At 38.6% G+C, this 21,316-nt stretch overlaps 1 protein-coding gene across 3 annotated transcripts in view; it reads left to right on the top strand.

Annotated features, from left to right (window-relative positions):
- The first annotated feature begins 2,395 nt into the window (after positions 1-2,395).
- The window catches only part of tns3 (tensin 3), a 67,937-nt gene continuing 49,016 nt past the window's right edge, over positions 2,396-21,316 (top strand). For all 3 annotated transcript variants that reach the window (XM_028472420.1, XM_028472421.1, XM_028472422.1), the window contains exon 1: positions 2,396-2,703. The gene's annotated coding sequence lies outside the window, so the exon portion shown is untranslated. The remainder of the gene's footprint in view (positions 2,704-21,316) is intronic.

Below are 21,316 nucleotides of genomic sequence, written 5' to 3' on the forward strand. Positions count from 1 at the left end.
CTCCGTCTTATTTTTATAGTCCTGGAATAAAGACTCTGCCGCCGCGGTCATAGCCTCTTTAATGACCCCGCCATCAGTGAAGGCCTTTTTGTGCTTGGTCAGGATGTGCGCCACTTTAAATGATGCCTCGGTTGATGCGCCGGCCTTTTTCGTCGGTTTTTTGAACAGAGATTGTTGTTTTTGGAGTGCGTTTTTTAGTTCTTTTACATTCTCTTTCCGGCGGTTGCTTCCCACTGGAAAATCACGTGAAGTTGCTGTGAACTTTGGTGAAATGCCGCTCCACATTACATTTTTTACCAACTGCCAAGCTTGCGCCACAGATCAGACATACACACTTGTCGTTCACGTTTGTGAAACAGAAGTCCGTTTCCCATTCCTCATGGAAATAATACGTTTTTTGTCTCTTACTGGCATGACTGAACTCTGCAGCTGCCATTTTTGCCAACCGCCTGGCACTTGACCCGGTCTGGCTACACTTCATCCCTCCCCCTCACCCCGTTCGAATAACATAGGTGCAGCAGCGCAAGCAGATCTTTGATTGGCAGCTCATTGACAAATAATTTATTTAATCTCGAGACAGTTTTCCAAGTGACGAATCAAAACTTGTGATGCTGTTGAAGAGCCACTGGATAGGTCCTTGCGAGCTACTGGTAGCTCGCGAGCGACGTGTTGGAGACCCCTGTTTTAAAAGAAGTAAAGTAAATAGTTGCATTTCTGCACCCAACCGTTATTGAGTAAATTATTGTTTTTTGTGATTTTTAAAAAAAATTTATTTCCGTTTTATTTAATATAATTCACATGTTCTTAGTCGTTAGATTTTTCATTAATGCCTAGCCACTTTATTGGGTTCAGGTTGTGGTTTCTACCTATGATGTTGTTACCCTCATGCCACAGTTTGCATGGCACTGTTTTAGAGTTCATAAATCTAGCTATATGTAGAGCCAGAGACTTTTTTTATTGGTGTTATTTTATTTGAAGTGGCTATCCGTACATAGCCGTACGGACAACCCCCGGTGCTATTCGTACGTGGCCTATGACATCACCGAAAGTCATGTGACCATTTCGTGCAAGAAACTCAAATCCACTTCAGAAGGTTAAGGTTAGGGTTAGTTAGTCCGTAATGTAGTTTAGGGTTAGGATTAGTTCATCCATAATGTAGTTTAGGGCTAGAGTTATGGTTAGGGTTAGTTAGTCCATAACGTAGTTTAGCGTTAGGGCTAGTGAATCCGTAACGTAGTTTAGGGTTACGGTTATGGTTAGGGCTAGTTAGTCCGTAATGTAGTTCAGGGTTAGGGTTACGGTTAAGGTTAGTGTTTGTTAGTCCATAATGTAGTTTAGAGTTAGGGTTCAGATAACGTAGTTTAGGGTTAGGGTTACGGTTAGGGTTAGGATTAGTTAATCCATAAAGTAGTTTAGGGTTAGAGTTATGGTTAGGGTTAGGGTTAGGATTAGTTAATCCATAAAGTAGTTTAGGGTTAGAGTTATGGTTAGGGTTAGGGTTAGGGTTAGTCCATAACGTAGTTCAGAGTTAGGGTTACGGTTAAGGTTAGGGTTAGTTAGTCCGTAACGTTGTTTAGGGTTAGGATTAGTTCATCCATAACGTAGTTTAGGGTTAGAGTTACGGTTAGGGTTAGGGTTAGTTAGTCCATAACGTAGTTTAGGGTTACAATTAGGGTTAATTGGTCCATAACGTAATTTAGGGTTAGGGTTACGGTTAGGGTTAGTTAGTTCGTAACGTAGTACGTAGCGTCTTATTCATATGACCTATCACGTCACCTAAACTGGCCAAAAAGGGGTGTTACGTACGGATAAAATGTCGGTATATTGTTATGGTTATGTATGGATAGCCACTGCCTTTTTTTGCTTCTTTTTAATAAATAATTGTACATTTTGACAAACATTTTATACATGGAAAATATGTGTAAAATAAATTAAGCTCTCTTCCTTATTAAATTTATACATGGGATGTTTACTATATGCAAAGGAACCATGGTAAGATTTAGTGTCAAGAACAAACGTGGGGGGTGAGTAACTATTATATTTGACCTGTGAGTACTATTTAATTGAGTATTTCATGTATGACTTACTTGTACTTGTACTTGAGTACAATTTCAATCAGGTAACAGTACTTCTACTTGAGTACTAATACTAGTACTTTTGCCACCTCTGGGATTCAATGGCCTCTGTTGAACGTCTACAGTGGAGAAATGGACCTGAAAACACATCATTGACATGTATTTCACTACAATTCACGCATGTATAACGTACTTGTCGCAGTTTGAGGGGCTGCGGTTGGGGGAGGGTTCCGGCTGTGTGTGTGTGTGTGTGTGTGTGTGTGTGGCTGGGGGCGGAGCAGCCACTCGGCCTCAGCGTCGCGGAAGGAGGAGGAGGAGGAGCAGCGGGAGGAGGAGGAGGAGCAACCAACCCGTGCCAGGACTTGTGGCTGCCTGACTTGGAACAGGACGTGTTTAGGGGGCCTGAGCCGCAGGAGCAGGAACGATTCAACACTGAAATGGCGACCTTTAGAGACATTTAAAAGTAGAGCCAGAGTCAGGAAAACACCGAGCAGAGCCGGACACTGACTCACCATTAGCGGCGCCTGTGGAGCCTCAGGGAGAGCATTCCTCCTCTGCTTCTCCTTCAGCTGCTAAAACAGACCCAAGGAAAGGAAAAGGACGTTTATCTCACTCTGAAAAGTTACAGGTAAGTCTATCCACAGCTCACAAACTTCTCCAGTCAGTCATTAGTGTGTAACTGGGTTATACATTGAAGTGTTTTTCACTCACTTCTATTTGATGTGTGTTACCGCTTTATTCAAACTGTTCAACACATCTCTGCTGCTTGGTGTGTGTGTGTGTGTGTGTGTGTGTGTGTGTGTGTGTGTGTGTGTGTGTGTGTGTGTGTGTGTGTGTGTGTGTGTGTGTGTGTGTGTGTGTGTGTGTGTGTGTGTGTGTGTGTGTGTGTGTGTGTGTGTGTGTGTGTGCGTGCGTGCGTGCGTGCGTGCGTGCGTGCGTGCGTGCGTGCGTGCGTGCGTGTGTGTGTGTGTTCCTATCTGCTGTATAAACACTTTATTGCCAAAGTTTTGAACATTGCTACACGGACTTGTGCCTGGACCTAACCAATATGAGTGTTGTGTATTAGAGCTGGGCAATATATAGTGATTCGAGATATATCGAGTTTTCTGCTCTGGTGATATAAAAATTACAATATTGCCTATATCGATATAGGCAATATTGCATACAACTTTTTCACTTTTTACCGATATTGCAGCCTTGGGTGAGTTACTATGCCAACTGTCCCGGATGATGACATCACTGCGAACGGTTTTATAATTATATATATCAGCACGAATCATACTTTAATTCCTTTTTTAGTAGTGTGGAATGTTAGAAAATACTTGATCAAGTGATGTTACTCAAACAGAGAACATTAATCAGCAACAGTAGGTATGGGAAAAACTGACCCATTTATTAGAAACCAATTGGTTAAATACATTTTAACCTTCAACATAATATATACAGTATTCTACAATTGAATAAATATAACAATGTATATTGGAGGTTTTAGATGCATTCCGATAAAATTCGATATTTGTTTTCTGGCTGATATCAGACCGATATCAATATCGGATCCGGACACCCCTAACACACACACACACACATATATATATATATATATATATATATATAATTTTTATTTTTTTTAACTTGTTTTTATATATACAATCACACAGTAATTCTGCACTATAAATCAATTTTTAATCGTGATTATGATTTTAGCCTCCACGATTAAATTAACCTGATCATCAGCAATTTTGACATTTATAATGTGGCCTCTGATGGATATAAAACTGGAGTTTTAGGGGTTTTTTTAGGTGGGGCGCTCGTGTTGAACATGTCAACATGCCCCATAAGTTGATTGACATAAACCTATTTAATGAATTAGTTTTAATTAATGAATCTAGTGAACACTCAAGCCACAACATGTTGACAGACTGATGTTTCTTGCTAAAAACCTGTAGCTTAAGCCTAATGTTCTTAACTTTTCTTTAAACGCTGTAATTGTTTTCAAAGATTTGCACTCTGTAACAGTGTATTTGTAGTTAGTCCATAGTACATTTTAGCAAATTCTTGGGTAAATTTAAGTATTTATTATAAATATTCTTGTTTAAAGCTTTGCATTTGCACTCTATGTTGTGCACATATTGTTTGATAAAAAGAAGTTAAATGAAAATACAGATGTTTTCCCTAAAATGATTAATAATCGTGATTGAAATATTGCAACTGTGAGACATTTTGCATTAGCAAATTTAATCCAGAATTGTCTTTTTGGTAAGACTTTATTGAGTTAAAAAATATTGATATTTATATTGTATATTGCCATTTTGAGAATAAATACCATGATATAAGTTTTGGTCCATATTGCCCAGCCCTATTGTGTATGTGATTTAGGGGTGGGAACCTCTGGGTACCTCGCGACACGATACACGATACAAAGCTCACGATAACAATTATCTCAGGATATGACGATACTGCGATTATCGATATATTGGTCAGAAATCAATCTTTGATAATCTATGACAAAACAAGAAAAAAAAGATTATGTTTATCTCTGAAAGACAATAAATTGAAAAAAGTGTCCTATGAACAGTGACACTATTTTAGTGCAACATTTCTGTAAATAAGTGTCAACATACCAGTGTAAACAAAGAAGTATCTCTAATAGTGCTTTCTGTAAACAAGAAATAGGGTCTTTCTTACCAGTGACACCAGTATAGTGCAATATTCCAGTAAACATTATATTGATTCCTTCAACAAACAGTGACAACATTTCTGTGAAGACTTACCTGTACATTTTAGTGAAAAAGCGGAAATGGTTTTGAAAAAAAAAAGATACTTAGCGTATCAATAATCGATCGTGCAAAAAAATATTGTGATATATCGCTGTATCGAGATATCGTCGCACTCCTAATGTGATTTGTTAAAATGTCTTTACATTGCTTGACTTTTTTGGTTAATGTTATGTGTACTGGTGCTTTGAATAATTTTATAAGGTGAAAATTAATTGGGTGATATTAACATCTATTCATTGTGATCATTGTTACCCTATTGATGTTCTCTTTAAAACCAGACACACATCTGCATTTGCACACCTACCTACTTATACTACGCACGCATGTTGTGAGCACTTCACAGGCTTTCAAGATGAGCTTTAATTACAGACTCGGTCACACAAGACAAACATTTTTTTGAAATGGCAATTATAGCTTTTGTCCATTGTCTTTATTTTCAGGTCAGTCATATATGAACAGTATCTGTCCGAGTTTGAAAATGAGTCAGAATACATGTGCGTTTATTCATGAACGATAACAACAGGCGGTTAGAAAGGCAGAACTGGCTGGCAGGAGTACAGATGAATGGAGAATGTGATAAGACAGTTTGGACAGGTGGCTTAGAGCTGTGTACTGTAAGCAGAACTCTATGATCCTCAGAGGACAGGGCCATTTGACTCAGTCACAGCATAGTCACGGCAGCCTGGTTGACATGTGTAAGTCGGGGAAACCTGAAGAAGAGAATAAAAGAAAGAAGTGTAAGTGTAGGCATGGCTAGGGACAGAAGAGTAGAGAGAAAGGAGGCGGTGAGAGTGGGAAGTACATAATCCAGTTTGGAACGCATTCCTCAATGACCCTGGGATAGTAAATGGTAATTAGGGAGTAGTTTAGGAGCCTATGAGAGTGCACAGAGTCCCGTCATTTCTATAGCCCTCATGAAAATGTGACACAAATACATGCTACAGATGGAGGGTTACAAAATGAATTCCTAAAAAAAAAAAACACTCAGCACTGCCCCAACTGTGGCTTTTTTTTCCTCCAACAGTTCTCATGCCCTGTTTATTTCAGTTCTGCAGCAGTGAATGGGTGTCAAAGCCACTGCATAAACACACAGAGCCCCGGACAGGAAAAGGCCAGAACAAACTGTGGCCTTGTCCTTCTCTGGCTCTGCCATGTCACTGTGCACATGCACCCCAGACTACAAGCTGCACTCTCGTGCCATGTATGAACATTAGGGGGTTTTGGAGCAGTAAATCTGATGCTATTGAGATGAGTAGAAAGTAATTAGATGTGGAAAACCAACATGTGGGCTAGTGCAGCGTGAGAAAGAGCAAATGTGTTCTGATTGGACTGCATCTGTCATGTGATGGATAAACAAACATGAACGTTGCTTTGTGTTGGATGGATATTAAAGCTGTTGGTGAATGCTGTAAAAGTAAAAATCAGGCCGCCTGCCAGCAACCAGACTTCCTGAAGCCTTTATGGCACGTTACGTTAGGTGTTACTCAGGTTTGCAGACGAACAGTTTAGGAGATCATTAATCTGTTAAGTTTCCCAAAAAGACAGCAGTCTCTTTGTGTGTGTGCGCCATTTTTGTTCTCCTTTTTTCCCATAGATACAAAGCAGAAGATGCACTTTACTCCTGATAACTGATAGACTTATAAACTGTTGTACATCATTTCAATTCCATTTCAAAATACTGAGACTGTCGGCACATAGCTCCAATCATTCATCAGACATGTGGGCCATCAGCAACGGCTCAGTTTGATGGTTTAGTGTGTGAATAGGAGGGTTGGGTGGGGGGTTGCCTTGCCTTGATTGCTTTCATATGTGTGCAGGCATAAACTCTTGGTGTTCTCTTCTTTCAAAATTGTTGCCTGTCGAACTGGATAAGGAGGATTTTTTAGTTTACATTGGAGCTCCGTTGTTCTTGTACAAGCTTTTTATTCTCCCATTATCAAGTTCTGCTCAGTTCAGGAGTCCCTCTGTGTATTGATTGAGCATTAGAAAACTTGTTTTTTTATGCCAAATGTCCTCTTTTTTTGCCAAGAGTTTTATTGTACTAGGCTTTACACAATCAGAATTTTTAGGCCGATCACCGATCAGTGAATTTAAAAAAACGATCACCATTCTGCTCATATGAATTCAGGTTGTTGTTTTTAGGTATCGACAGAATTCCTTTGGTACTACCTGATACAGAATAATTCACAGTAAATCAAACGGTACCGTTTTTCAGGACCTAAATACAGCCTTGTGACTGTGAGGGAGTGGAAGAGTTGAAGAATTTCCATGCAGGACTTGAACATAACATTTGTTGTCAGAGCGTGTGTGTGTGTGGGTGCCCCCTAACCCCCCCCCACCCCAACCGCGCTCTCGCTTTGTTGCGAAGCAGCAATGTGAGTGACATCACGTGAATCAACAGAGCAGGCCATAGACATATACACATTCTATTGGCTGATCCTAACAATATCTCTAGGGTACGTTCAATAGCACAAATGTAAAACAATTACACCACACTATATTATATCTATGGAACAGACTCCCGTCCACTGTCAGTGTATGGACACAGTCAGCTGAGCCAATCAGATATCTTTGATTAATAAAAAGCTCCCCCTGTTGTGGGAAGAGTGTGTGTGTGTGTTTCTGTGGGGGGGCACAGTTGGTCAGCTGGGGGGGCACTGCCCACGAATGCCCCCCCATGACGCCGGCACTGTGTGGGTGTTTTGATTCGATTTTCAAATTTTTTTTAATATACTTACTTAACAATGACTGTAGACATCAGATATATTGTCAAAAGTGCAACTTTATTGTTGTGATTGTCCTCAAGAGTTAAAATGTATAAAACAATCCCAAAATAAAAAGTAAATGAGGCTCTGTCATTCAACAATTTCAAGCTTTAACCCAGGTTTAAGCAAAAGTTCAACAGCAACTTCACAGATAACTACATATTTTATAACATATAACATATAACAATTAAAAAAATGCCTAACCTCTTCCCTGAGCATCTCAGCATAGTCCATCCATCCATTTTCTTACCCGCTTATTCCCGTTTAACAGGGTCGCGGGGGTCTGCCGGTGCCAATCTCCGGCTCTCATAGGGCGCTTGGCGGGGGTACACCCTGGACAGGGCGCCAGTCCATCACAGGGCAACAGAGACACGGACAACCATTCACTCTCTCATTCACTCCTATGGGCAATTTAGAGACTCCAATCAACCTTACAGTCATGTTTTTGGATTGTGGGCGGAAGCCGGAGTACCCGGAGGAAACCCACGCAGCACGGGGAGAACATGCAAACTCCACACAGAAAGGACCCAAGTGTCCACCCCAGGGCTTGAACCCAGGACCTTCTTGTCTCAGCATAGTGTGAATAAAAAATTAAACATGCCTGTGGCACACATATAGCCTACTCAAATGGTAAACACATGTAAACAAAGAGGGGGGAGCTCACATCGGAACGCAAAAAGTCCGAAAAAACTGTGGTGGGAAAAAAATATAATTTAAAATTCTACAAATTTGATTAATCGATTAAATCGACCCCCCCCCCCCACACACACACACACACACACACGCTTCTGCCGTGTCACGTAAAGCAAACATCTTTTCTGTGTAAATGAGACAGATAAAACAATGCGATGGGAGCATCTACTACAGAAAGTTTCATCACGTCAATGACGTCATTGATCGGGTCGGCGAATTAAGACATTAACAGCTGATCACATTAATTGCATAAAATGCTACATATTGGTTGCTGTCCAGATTGGTGTAAAAGCCACTGCGGTATACTATAATGTAAAGGTGTGACAATATATTGTGATAATAAAATGTCACAAGATCCATCAACGAAGGTATGTATGGTATCACGTAGGGCTGGGCAATGAATCTATAATCAAGATATATCAAGTTTTTTATTTTGGCGATATAGAAAATTACAATATTGCCCATGTCAGTATATTTCTTTAATAGCTTATTTTGTCTTAAAATACTCATTTTGGAAGTCGCTGCTTTAGCTACTTTTCAGAATAGCACGAAAAGAAGATTTCGATGGATTTCTGATTGTGTACTCCACACTAGAAAACTCACTCACCTGTGCTGTCTCTTAAAGGAGACAAAGCCAAAAGTGGCACATATTGTGCAGCTGTTTGTTAATAAATGTGTCTTTGTGGCAATTTTAATCAGCAAATTTAACCCGATTTGAATTGTCTTTCTGATCTGACTTTATTTAAAATTAGAAATATAGAGACTTACTGTATATAGAATATTGCCTTTTTGAGAAAAAATAGATAAGATGGGTTTTGGTCCATCTTGCCCAGCCCTATTATCACTGGATGGTGGTTCAGATGAAAATAAAATCCATACGATCTATACATACAAGATTATTATTTTATTCAGTTTGTATTTATTTTTATATTAAGTTGAAAAAGTCATATACTTTGAGTATGTATGTAAATATGCCCAGAGTTAAAATACAACAAAAGCCTGGTTATTTTTCCAACTGCAGTTTTTGTTGTTGTTGTTTTTCTCTTTTTAAAATATTGTATAATAAACTGAAGCCCATTGTCATCTAGTTGTGGTATTGCTAACTCTATTTTCCCACCCCTATTAAAAAGTAAGTTTTTGGACTAGTCCAAAGTAAACAGCAATTTTTGTCCAAAAAATACCACTTAAATAAAAACTGTTATTTAATGGAAGTACACAAAATGTAATTTTTTTTACATGACCATATTAATGGTTATTAGTGAAAAATATTGTGCTGCAAAGTGAACTAGCAAATAGCAAATCATGATTATTTTAGTCATAACTGAAATCACGATTATTCAAACAATTATTTGTCAACCAAAAAGTTTTTTTTTTTTTTTACAAAACAATGTAAAGTCCTTTAAACACTAAAATCAACTATGTTCACTTTTGCACAAAACAAAGCACTTCTTGCACGTGATGTGTCTTTGCTCTAGGTCTTCATCATCAAACCCAAAGTGTTCCCATAGAACCGCTTGTTTACCAAATGTTTTGCTGCATTTCTCCTGCCATGTTTCAAGGCCACTAGCAACAACTTTCCCTGTTAGGGAAGCTGAGGAGCTTGCATGTACGTGCATTAAACAACTCAAAGTTAGTATTAATTTTCATTTTTTTCTCTTGTGTGCCAAGCTTTATTCTTTGTAGATATTCTAAATAGATTTGGTTACCATGGTTCTGGGTAGAGAGTGAGATAAAGTATTATGTATGATTATATATTATATATTATACAATATATTAGTGATGCACAGAAAATTTGGCAACCAAAAATGTTTGTGAAAGTGGCCCAAAAGTGCATTTTCTTGACTGAAACACTTTTGAAACAACCAAAACAGGATGCTGTGATGATGTGAGCAAACATCGCCTGGAAACGGGCTAACGTGTACATGGAGCAGCTGTATTTCAATACATCTGAGCACTAAAGCGTCTTCTAAGAGAGCGCACAGGAGATGGAGAGCAGACTGTCAGGACTTCACTGTGATAAAGCAGAAAAACTGCTCTTCATCAAGCAGCCCAGTCAGTTAGAAGCCTATACCTTATTATTTAATGTACACATAAGTAAAGCAGCAACTGACGATTATTTTCAGAATCAATTAATAAAAGAGAATAAAAGTAGGCTCCAAATATTGGCTCAAGAAAATCGGCAGTCCGTATTGGTCATCGGCTAAGGCTGATGGGGAAAAAAATCGGTATCGGTCTATCGATATTGGTCTATCGACATCAGCATATCCCTACTCGTGGCACGCGATGTACACAAACAGTCGTGGCACACACGCACACAAACACTCGTGGGGCGCACGCACACAAACACTCGTGGGGCGCACGCACACAAACACTCGTGGTGAGCACGCATACAAAAAGTTGTGGCACACACACACAAACACTCGTGGGGTGCACGCACACAAACACTTGTGGTGCGCACACACACAGACACTCATGCGCGCCCACACACAGACACTCATGCGCGCCCACACACAAACAATCGTGGTGCGCCCACACACAAACACTCGTGGTGCGCTCACACACAAACACTCGTGGTGCGCCCACACACAAACACTTGTGGTGTGCACGCACACAAACACTCATGCGCGCGCACACAAACACTCGTGGCGTGCGCACACAAACACTCGTGGCATGCGCACACAAACAAACTATTCCGCATCACAGTCAGTGACATAAATCGCACGAAGCAAAAAATAAATAATTACATTTGTTGCCAACAGTTTTAATAGTTGATTTTTATAGATTTTTTCCGATTCGTTGTTGCAGTCTTATACAAGTTAAACATTTTATTTTGTATTTTATTTCATTTGTTTTTTTATTGTGCAGTGTTGAAATGTCAAAAATAAATATTTTATATAATTCTATTGAATCATTCTTTGAATTTATTAGATTTAATATTTAAATGCAATCGCAATGCTTTAATGTTAGTGTGGTTAATACACATTCATAGCCATAAATGCAATGGTATTAATAATTGGCATTATCATTTCTTGCGGTGTTTCAGTTTTCAGCCTTGGTTTTCTCATTTTACGTTTTCGGTTTCAGCCAAGAATTTTCATTTTGGTGCCTCGCTATTATATATGCGTTTATAAAGTCACATTTTATTTTGTGATATATAGATTAAACATATATTTTTATAGATCTATATATTTATATAGATCCATTGTGATATAGACATGTTTATGTACATTACTTTTTTATTAGTGATATTTATATTTATATCACATATACATCCTACAGTATATCTCACAAATAAAATGTCTGATTCATTGATTTTCAGTGTTGTTTTCATGGATAATTAAACAAGAGGCATTTTGGAGCAACTCCCAGGTGACGGTCATGCATGTGCAAACATGGCTGATGGCGGTGATGAAGCCTAGTCAAGCACATACCTGTAGGGGATGAAGCTTGGGGAGACAGACACACCCTAATCCCCCAACATCCTGACCTTAGCAAACCTGTTGCAGCATGTTTACTGAAGACCTGGCAACCCGTTTTCTCCTGTCACTCAGCTTTCCTGCCCACCTGGCTCACATAGTGCCATGGGTGGGCTCTGGATTGGAGTTCCTTGGCAAAGCTTATTCTGCCTTTGTGAGCTAATGCCTCAAACCAGGAACAAAAGCAGTCAGAGCAAATTAAAGACCAATTATATTTTGTGCACGCCGGGACAAGTTGGCCTGAGAGACGAGAGGGAGAGCTCAGGGGTTGCACAGCATGATGGATGCTGATCAACTTCTGCACCCACTGCAAACGATTTTTATGAAATTCAGCAGCAAGACTTTAAAGGAAAAAAACCTTCAACACAATGTGATTCATCATTCTCAATGTTTGATTATTCTAAAACCTCTAAATTACTTCTTTTTTCTTAAATTATAATTTCTGTTCAAGGTTTGGGATTCTGATTAGATATGTTTCTTCCATCTCTTCTGGTGTTTTAAAGCACTTGATCTTATCTTTAAAGGGGCAGTATTATGAAAAACTCACTTTTGTTACAGTGATATACATTCCTTTAGTACGGTGGCTGGGAAGTGTCAGGTGAATGCATTTACAGAAACGAACACAAATGCAAACAGGTCACAACACGAATGCAAACTGGCCACAACGGAAGTGTTTCCGACGGACCGGTATTACAGACGGACGGGTATTATGATATGATAGCCTGATATGAAAAATATAAGAGTATCCTAATCAACTTTCACTTACTTTCATACGCGTTTCGATGTCTTCTTCTTGTTCTTAACTGTTCTGGTGGGTTAAAAACATCTGCCAGAAACGTGTCCGTCTGTAATACCGGTCCGTCGGAAACACTTGTGAAAAATTGCATAATACTAGACCTTTAACACTTATTGTTCTGTAATATTACATTTTCGATCAGGGAGGGTGTCCGCGGGGTCTTGAAAAGTATTAAAAATTGATAAATCAATTGCGGGAAAATTAAGGCCCTTAAAAAGTATTAAAAAGTCTTAATCACAATTTCTGAGGTGCTAAATTTTATTGGTATTCAAGGTTTGATTGTGTAGTCGGAGCTAGATTTCTTCGGGACCACACGCGTACGGGTGCAACGTCACGTGACGAATGTTCTGACACTAAAACAGACGAGAAGAAAACAAAAATGGGAGGAAGACTGCTGTTGGCTGCAGACAGTAGCATCTTTCTGTGGTCCACCAGCAACACGACCACCTGGTAACGTAACAGGTGAGCTAGCCAACACAGCTACGACCGCCACCTCTACTTCATTTTTTGCTGATATAATGGTGGCTATGGGCGTCACGCCAACGCTGCATGCACAGGTTATCTGGTGTCTCAACACTTATTGAAGTCAAACGAAGGCAATTTTGATATTTTTAAGTCGATGTTTGCGTTTCGCATTTGGACATTGCTGACGTTCACCTGTGGCGAGGACAAAACTGGATACGTCATGAGATTCGGGTTAGCACCGTACTTTAAGCAGGAAACACCAGCAGCGCAGGACGGTGGCTCCGTTAGCGGGGAAAGACGGAAGACCTCCAGCCCCTAGGACACTGGACATGCTAAAGGAGCTAATGCTAAAGGAGCTAATGCTAAAAGAGCTAAGTACAGACAGATAACACTGCTGGTTCACCTACTGTCTGGTTGGTTTTAAAATCTAACAAGCTTTTATGGTGCAATTTTATGTTTGAAACGTGCTACATAGATACATTTGATTTGAATGCCTGTGTATTTCAAGAACAAACAAAAGAAATTCAAATCATAATGTCATAAATGAACAGACTGCCGTGTCAATTCACAGGAGTTTGTTGCAAAACTGAATGTGAGGCAGCTTGTCTCTCAGTATGGATCCCAATGTTAATTTACCCAATTTGTCAAAGAGCTGATGTACACAGAGAAGCTGATGGAAAGCAAATCACACAATCTCAGGCACATGTCCTAAATTTTTTATCATGTTGTAATAAGTTCTTGTTTTCTGCCAGTTGGCCTTGAATAACTGTTGTTACTTGTTGTGACCTGAGGGGAATATCAATAAACCTGCCTTTAGTTTAATTTATTCTTTCAAGTTTTATTCCTTCTCATCTTACATCATTTCAGTTAAGCTACAAACTACAACTGTTAAAGATGTGTTGCTAACAACAGCTTAAAGTGCTGATAAGGTCTTACATTTTTTTGAAAGGTTTTTAAAAAGGTATTGGAATTAACCTCAGGATTCCTGCATACATCCTGTAGATACGTATTTTTTATTTAACACTACTTCTAAACATTATGCCTTCTTTCCATATTCATTCATTGGACATACAGGAAGCCAAAGAACCGGCCGATGTGCTCATTAATGTCCCATTAGTCTCCAGTCTTCCCTTTGTGTCCCAGGGGAATTAGAATACCCCATGGACCCATCTACCCCCTAGGCTTCCAGCATCTCTGCCAACACTGAAAAAACCACTCAGTTTAAACCATGGTGGCTTTGACTTGAAATATAGACTCAATTTATACAAAGATTGACACTTTATCATTTAGGTATGAAGCAAAAAAGAGCCATGCTAATCATCCACACTGCTGGTTATCCTGATCACAATTATTCTTGCATTCTGCCTAAAATTACTGGATAGGGTTGACTTAAAAACTGGCCAGATAATGTACAAAGCATCAAAGAATTTACCACCTGGTCAAGTATATACAATGCTGTTTGGATGGGGTCTGATTAATATAAAATCATTAAGTATCACACAGCACTGAGGAGGTTTTTTATTGCAGTTCAAGACAATGGATGAAATTATGGAATTTTTTTTGAGTGATGAGCCAAAGCAAAGCAAAAACATATACTGTAATATATATAATATATATAAGAATTGTGTTTTTGAGAGGTACAGGAATGAGATGTGGCTTTTCTTTATCCTTTAGTAGTTAAATATAGTTGTAGGAATAGTTTATTGTTTGTTTATATATTTGTATATACTGTATGGGTCTATTAATGTTTCGTACAATAACTAACAAAGTATGTTTTATATGAATATATATATATATATATATATATATATATATATATATATATATATATATATATATATATATATTACAACTTGCAAGGGGTAGGATTAGATTAGTTGTTTTTTTTATACTTTCTCTACTTCTTTTCTATATGTAAACTGTGGCAAAAGATGTCATCTATTTTATTTTAATGTTTTTTTTACTTATTCTTTTGTTACTGTATTAGGCAGATTATTTAATGTTATGGCTTATATGATGTAAAGCCAGGTCAATTATGGAAGTTTTAGGGCTGATATCGATTTTTAAAAAGCCACTGTATCTGTCGATAACGGATATATTGGTTGATGGCCGATGTATCAGCTGATGTATGAAATAAGAATGTTGATATACACACGATATATACTGTACTTTAACACAAATTCTCATAATACCCAAAACAAGCTTCAAGACAAAAAAGCCAAACACTACTAAATCAAAATAAGGAACTTTAATTAGTAACACACTGTCAACAAAAGGACTGTTATTTGGCCAGGCTGTTAATGGATGTTGATTAATCGGTTATAGCTAAAAACGGCCTAATTTTAGGAACGATTGATCATAGCTTTATTTTGTTATTGTTTTATTACTTTGCTTTTTTTTTGCTGTTCCCCGAGATATCCCAATACCACTTTTTCTGGAACATGTATGAGTCCTGGAATTTGAGTACTTGCTGATACTGACTACTAATACAAGTAGCTATTGTCATGATTGTATAGGAAATAAACAAGTTTGGTCATATTGTTAATTCATTTCAATTGACAATATTTTTCCCTTGTGTGTGTATACAGTATTTGCGTAAATGTGGCCACAGAAGAATCTGCTACATTGTGTTTCCATTTTAACCTGCAGGTTACAGGTATGTAGAAGTGAAGACTACGGCATCCTAACGCCTTAGTCCATTACCACAGCAACAGAAATGTTTTTATTTATTTTATATAATTTTAAAAGACGATGTAACAAAATGTTTTGAATGACCGCAAAGCAAAACAACAGGTTATATGTATTCTGTTTTTTTTATTTTGCAGAAATGCTGTACTTGAATTAACTTAACAGTAGCATAACCAATTTAGCGTCTGCGTTGTTTCACCCCATGGAATTAAATTCAGAGGGTCCAGTTCTTATAGTGGGGTCTCCTAACCCTCTTCCCCTGGTCAGGGGTCTGCAACCTTTACTCTACAAGGAACCATTTAACCTCACCTGGATTAAAGTCCTCCTGGAGCCAAAAAAAACCTTCTCAATGAAAACAATACAGTGAATTAAATTATATACAGTTAAAATTATGTAGAATAATGTTTGATTTAATTTGATGTGATTTATAATGATCATGTAAATGGAAACTTAAAAACAGTTTAAAACAAAATAAATTGACATCAAGAAATAAAACTATCTTTCATCTTCAAATTCCTACACATCTCAGTTTACATAAACACAATGTTATATAAAGAATTTTTTTTAGTTAATGTATTTGAAAGGCTACAAAAAGTAACTTGAATTTGATAACACATGATCACGTGATCAACACATGCTAATTTCTCATTTCTTGCCACACATAAAACATGTATATTTAACTTGCACATTGGTGGTTAAATTAATCTGTTACCACACAATTAAAATCTGTATTTTCTTCCAGAATAGTGTTTTTGTTGGTTTAGTTTCTTACCAGGGATTTAAAACTTAAGGTTAGTCACAGGTGCAGGAAAGTTGATGATCTGTAGATGTTGCAGGAGGTGAAGTAGGAAGGTGCTGAGTCATTGCACAACGTGATTTATTTTAGGTTAACAAATTGTTATATCTTGATTTTATTTGTCATTAATCATTAATAGCCTCTGTAAAAAATAACTATTTATTTCAGTAGTTTTTTTTTTTTTAAAGCTATAGGGAGCCATTGCAAATAAGTCAAAGAGCCACATTAGGCCCCAGAGCCACAGGTTGCAGACCCCTGCCCTGGGAAAACCACAGCTGAGCATCTGGCCTGGCATCATAGTCCATCAGTTCTGGTCCCTCCATGCTGATTCTGATGAGCGTGTACGCTCTATCGCTGAGCTCAGCACGTTCTTTTTTTACTGCTGCCCTCAATGTGAGCGCGCTCTCAGTGGGATGTGACAAAGCGCTCACCTGCTCCGTCCAAAATAAGGTCATCCATACGCACTCGCACGGATGCGACCAGATAAAATTTTCACTCGCACACACTGAAAATATACTTCCATATGCGACCAATTTGGTCGCAGTCTCGAGCCCTGTGTAGTATTTGAGGTTTATTCTCTGAAACTCACCTGTTTTCCAGAGTTTTATCCCTCTGTAAAGTCACTTTCGTGACGCTTCTAAAAACAGGCTGTTTTGCGGCCTTCATGCATACAGTATGCATGAGTGGGCGTGTCTGTAGACGCAGACTTCATGCCTCGCTCTTGGAGAGGGTGATTTCTTTTTTGCTATCCACACACTGTTGTTATTGTTTTTAGCCACAAAAAACCTGCACATTACAGTAAAACACATGGTTATTTAGGTGGCTATTGTGATTGTGAGTCCTACAAACACTGCTCCACGGTGTGTGTTTATCACATCAGCAGCCTGTCATCTGTTTCAAACACTCACCAGAGCTCTTGTCATCTTCACCTATTTTGACCACAGAAATAGTCCATTTAAGACGATAGTCCACCGTTTTGCTGCGTCGCATTGGGTCACAAACACGTCAGATCATGTCAATGGCGATATGAGGCAATGTAACGGCTACTAAAAGTGGAACTGATTGTCATCACTTTGGATTTTTTATATACTGGATAATCTATATACTGAACATACATATATTATCTGTGGATAAAGGGACTAGTGGTTAAGGGAGCAGGTTTGTAATCACTGGTTCTAATCTCCCTGGTCCATCACTATGGAATGTTGATCAGTCCCATATATTAATCCTAACTGCTCCCTGGGTGCTACACCGTGGCTGTCTACTGCTCCCCAGGGAGGGGTTAAATGCAGAAAACACATTTCATGTAGCTTTACATATATGACAATAAAGTGTAATAAATCGCAGTGTTTGTTTTACCTGTGAGATAGTTTGAGAGGGAGGAGCTCACATTCTTAGAGGGTTGGAGGAACCAGGATTGTCAGGAGGAGGAGTTTCCTCGTTATGACCTCACAATGCGAGAAAAATCCAACTCGCCCGTTTGGAGCTGGCTTTTTAACAAAATGTGGAATAACAAGAGGGGGAAGAAACAAAACTTTTTCAACACTGGTCCTCTGAATGAGGCTAAATCAATGTATATAACTGTAACAAAACCATTATAAAGTGCATTTTTCATAATACTGCCCTTTTAAATGAACTTTGTGTTTTGATGAGAGAACATATTTCATTTGACTGTCTTTCAGCAGCCCAGTCCGTTATAAGCCTGAATATAATAATTTAATGTTTTCATGAGTGGAGTCAAGTTAAACATTTTATTTAATTATATATTGTGCATTGTTGGAATGTCAGTATATTCTTAATTGATTTATTTTTTAAGCATTCATATGAATTTATGCAATTGCATAATTGTCTTGATTTTAGTGAGGTTAGTACACAGTCATCATAGCTACAAATGCAATATTTGGCATAATAATTTATTTTGGTGTTTCAGTTTTTGTCCGTGGTTTCCTCGTTTTCAGTTTATGGTTTCGGCCATGAATGTTCATTTCTGTGCATCTCTAATGTTTATTGCAGCATTTATTTAATCGCCTTGTCTGTGTAATAGAGAAATTTTAAACAAATGCAAAATAACATTTGGGGTGGAAAAATCTGTTTCCATGAGGTTGAAAAGAAATTTGACATTTTTTTAAAACCCATTACCAATCCATCTAGCCGCTATCTGGACCCACTCTTATCTGCACCCCTTAATTTGGCAGCGTATGCTGGTGCCAATGGTGTTACATCAGGTGGAAGTTGGGGTTCACCATTGACAGGATGCCAATCTCTCGCGTAAATAAATCCATTATCATAACTGAAATATTTAGATTATGTAATGCTAAAACTAGATTGTTTTTCTGTACGTTAAAACAACAGTGATGCTGTAAATTCAGAAATGATCCTGCGAAGTAGGGTGACCAGAAGTCCCGATTTACCTGGAACAGTCCCGGTTTTCAGTCCCGGTGTGTCGGTCGATTTTCCCCAAACCATTGATTTGTCTCAGTTTTTCACAAGCTCAGTCTCGTTTGTCCCGTTTATTAAGAAATAAGCATTTCGCTTAAAAATGTGATCTCCATGAACTGTGAGCTGTCAATCACAACAGTTGCCATGGTAGCGCTTGCAATGCAAACCAATTAAAAAGCTCAAAAGTCTTCAATGTGTTTGCAACTAGATAAGGGTGTCCCGATCCGATATTGATATCAGATATCGGTCCGATATCAGCCAGAAAACAAATATCGGATTTTATCGGACTGCGTCTAAAATCTCCAATATATATTATATTTATTCAATTGTAGAATACATTAGATATTATCTTAAAGGTTAAAATGTATTTAACCAATTGGTTAATAATAAATGGGTCAGTTTTTCTCATACCTACTGTTGCTGACTATTGTTCTCTGTTTGAGTAACATCCCTTGATCAAGCCTTTTCTAACATTCCACACTACAAAATAAGTAATAAAAGTATGTATGATTTGTGCTGATATCATATCGGATCCATATCGGTTTTGGCCAATACTCAAGGCTGCCATATTGGCATTGTATCAGAAGTGGACAGCCCTACAACTCGATGCTGATCGGTCAATGGCATTGACAATATTACTCGTTCGCATCCTCTCATGCTTTCTCCTTCAACATGTTTTTTGATTATTCAAAACTATTTTATATTAAAGGGGGGTGTATGTCATTCCCTCTTGAAAACATACCTCAAGTGTTGCTGAGCGATTCACGTATTTTTGAGTAATTTTTGAATATCCTGCCAGCTGCCATTTTCCTGCTGTTTTGCTCGAGGGGACAAGGCTCCGCCTAGGGGACGAGACCCCTCCTGTGTTCTCTTCCTCAGTTCAGCCCACAGCACCCACCTCCACAGATTTAGCTTTTGAGTTACTTATTTTAAATACTTTTGTAAGAAACCCCTGGCTTATGTTGTCTGTACTCATTTATGTACACATTAAAAAAAAAAAAAATTGCTCTCCTTCCCTTGCTTCCAGGACGCACCTCTGTCAAAACAGCTGCAGTCGCAATTAGCAAACATCTGAGAGAGAACTGCGTGTCGATCGGTCTACTCTGCTCATCATAGTAGCTACCTGCCTTTACATTTTAAAAATACCACAGAAGTAAACACAATCCATGAATGTTGGGATGACGTATTGAAGGAGGAGTGTTCATGGGCGTGTCAGACAGGCAAGGGGTTTCTTAAAGAGACAGAGGCAAACAGTGTTGCTCCAGCGGGAAATTTCTTTTAAGTTATTTTTTACATTTGCTGCATTTTCCAAACAATTTTGTGTAACATAGTTATTTGAGTATGCTATAGAATGGTAACCTTGTCTGCAAGATGGATTCTCCTGGTGTTCACAAACACCAGAATCAATCTTGTGCTGTTCCCGCCTTTGCCTTTCAAACCCGAAACGGTTCGCACCGATCATGAGGCAGTGTTGTGGTTTAGGGCGGGATATCCGGGTGTGACGAAAGCAGAAGCGGCGAAGCAAAACTGGCGCATGTGCAGTTGCGGGGAGAGGAGCTAGCTGGGCTACTGCTATTAGCATAGCTCCGAATCAAAATAGAAAGATGTCAACGCAGGAGGATGAACATGTGGAAGCTGCTATAAACTCAGTTTTAGGAGAATCCAGCATTTCATTTTTGAATAAGCAACAACGAGAGGTGCTTTGTGCATTTTTGGATGATAAATAGGCAAAGTGGAGCCTTGCTGTGGTTGTAGCAGCGTCTTTGCGGCGCATGCCGATGATGACATCATCATTTGTGTGATTGGCTAAAACAAATCATGGTGGACAGGTGCTTCAGCCAATCAGCTTCAAGCATTCTGTTCATGTCCCTCCCTGGTCCCGAAACTATTCGCCTGACACAGACCCAGATTGAGAACTTGAGTTAGAGGGAGGGGCTACACATCAATCTGGCTCCTGCCAGGTTAATCGAATGGTACTATGTGCCTGAAAAAAAACATGATACACCCCCTTTAACTTAAAATGTTGCTTTTTTGTTTTGACTGATGGCCATATTAAATTTAGTTCAGCCGTTGCAATAATACATTTCATCCAAAAGTAAGAAAAAAGAAATGTAATTTAAGTCACCTTTTTTCACTTCAAATAAAAGCATATGTAAATAGTTTCTTTTGCAATTCTTTTGTCTTCTTTGGTTAAATTACTGTCCCGGTTTTGAGTTTTAAAAATGTGGTCACTCTATGTCTAAGGGTTCAGTGAAGGAATTTGTTGCTTGTCGTTTTGCTGACAGCTGGTTTCCTAACCAGGTTAACGGCAGTGCAGAGTGACTGTGAAGTGGTTAATGATGCCAA

This window comes from Gouania willdenowi, chromosome 17 (assembly GCF_900634775.1).
Source record: "Gouania willdenowi chromosome 17, fGouWil2.1, whole genome shotgun sequence".
Lineage (NCBI taxonomy): Eukaryota > Metazoa > Chordata > Actinopteri > Blenniiformes > Gobiesocidae > Gouania > Gouania willdenowi.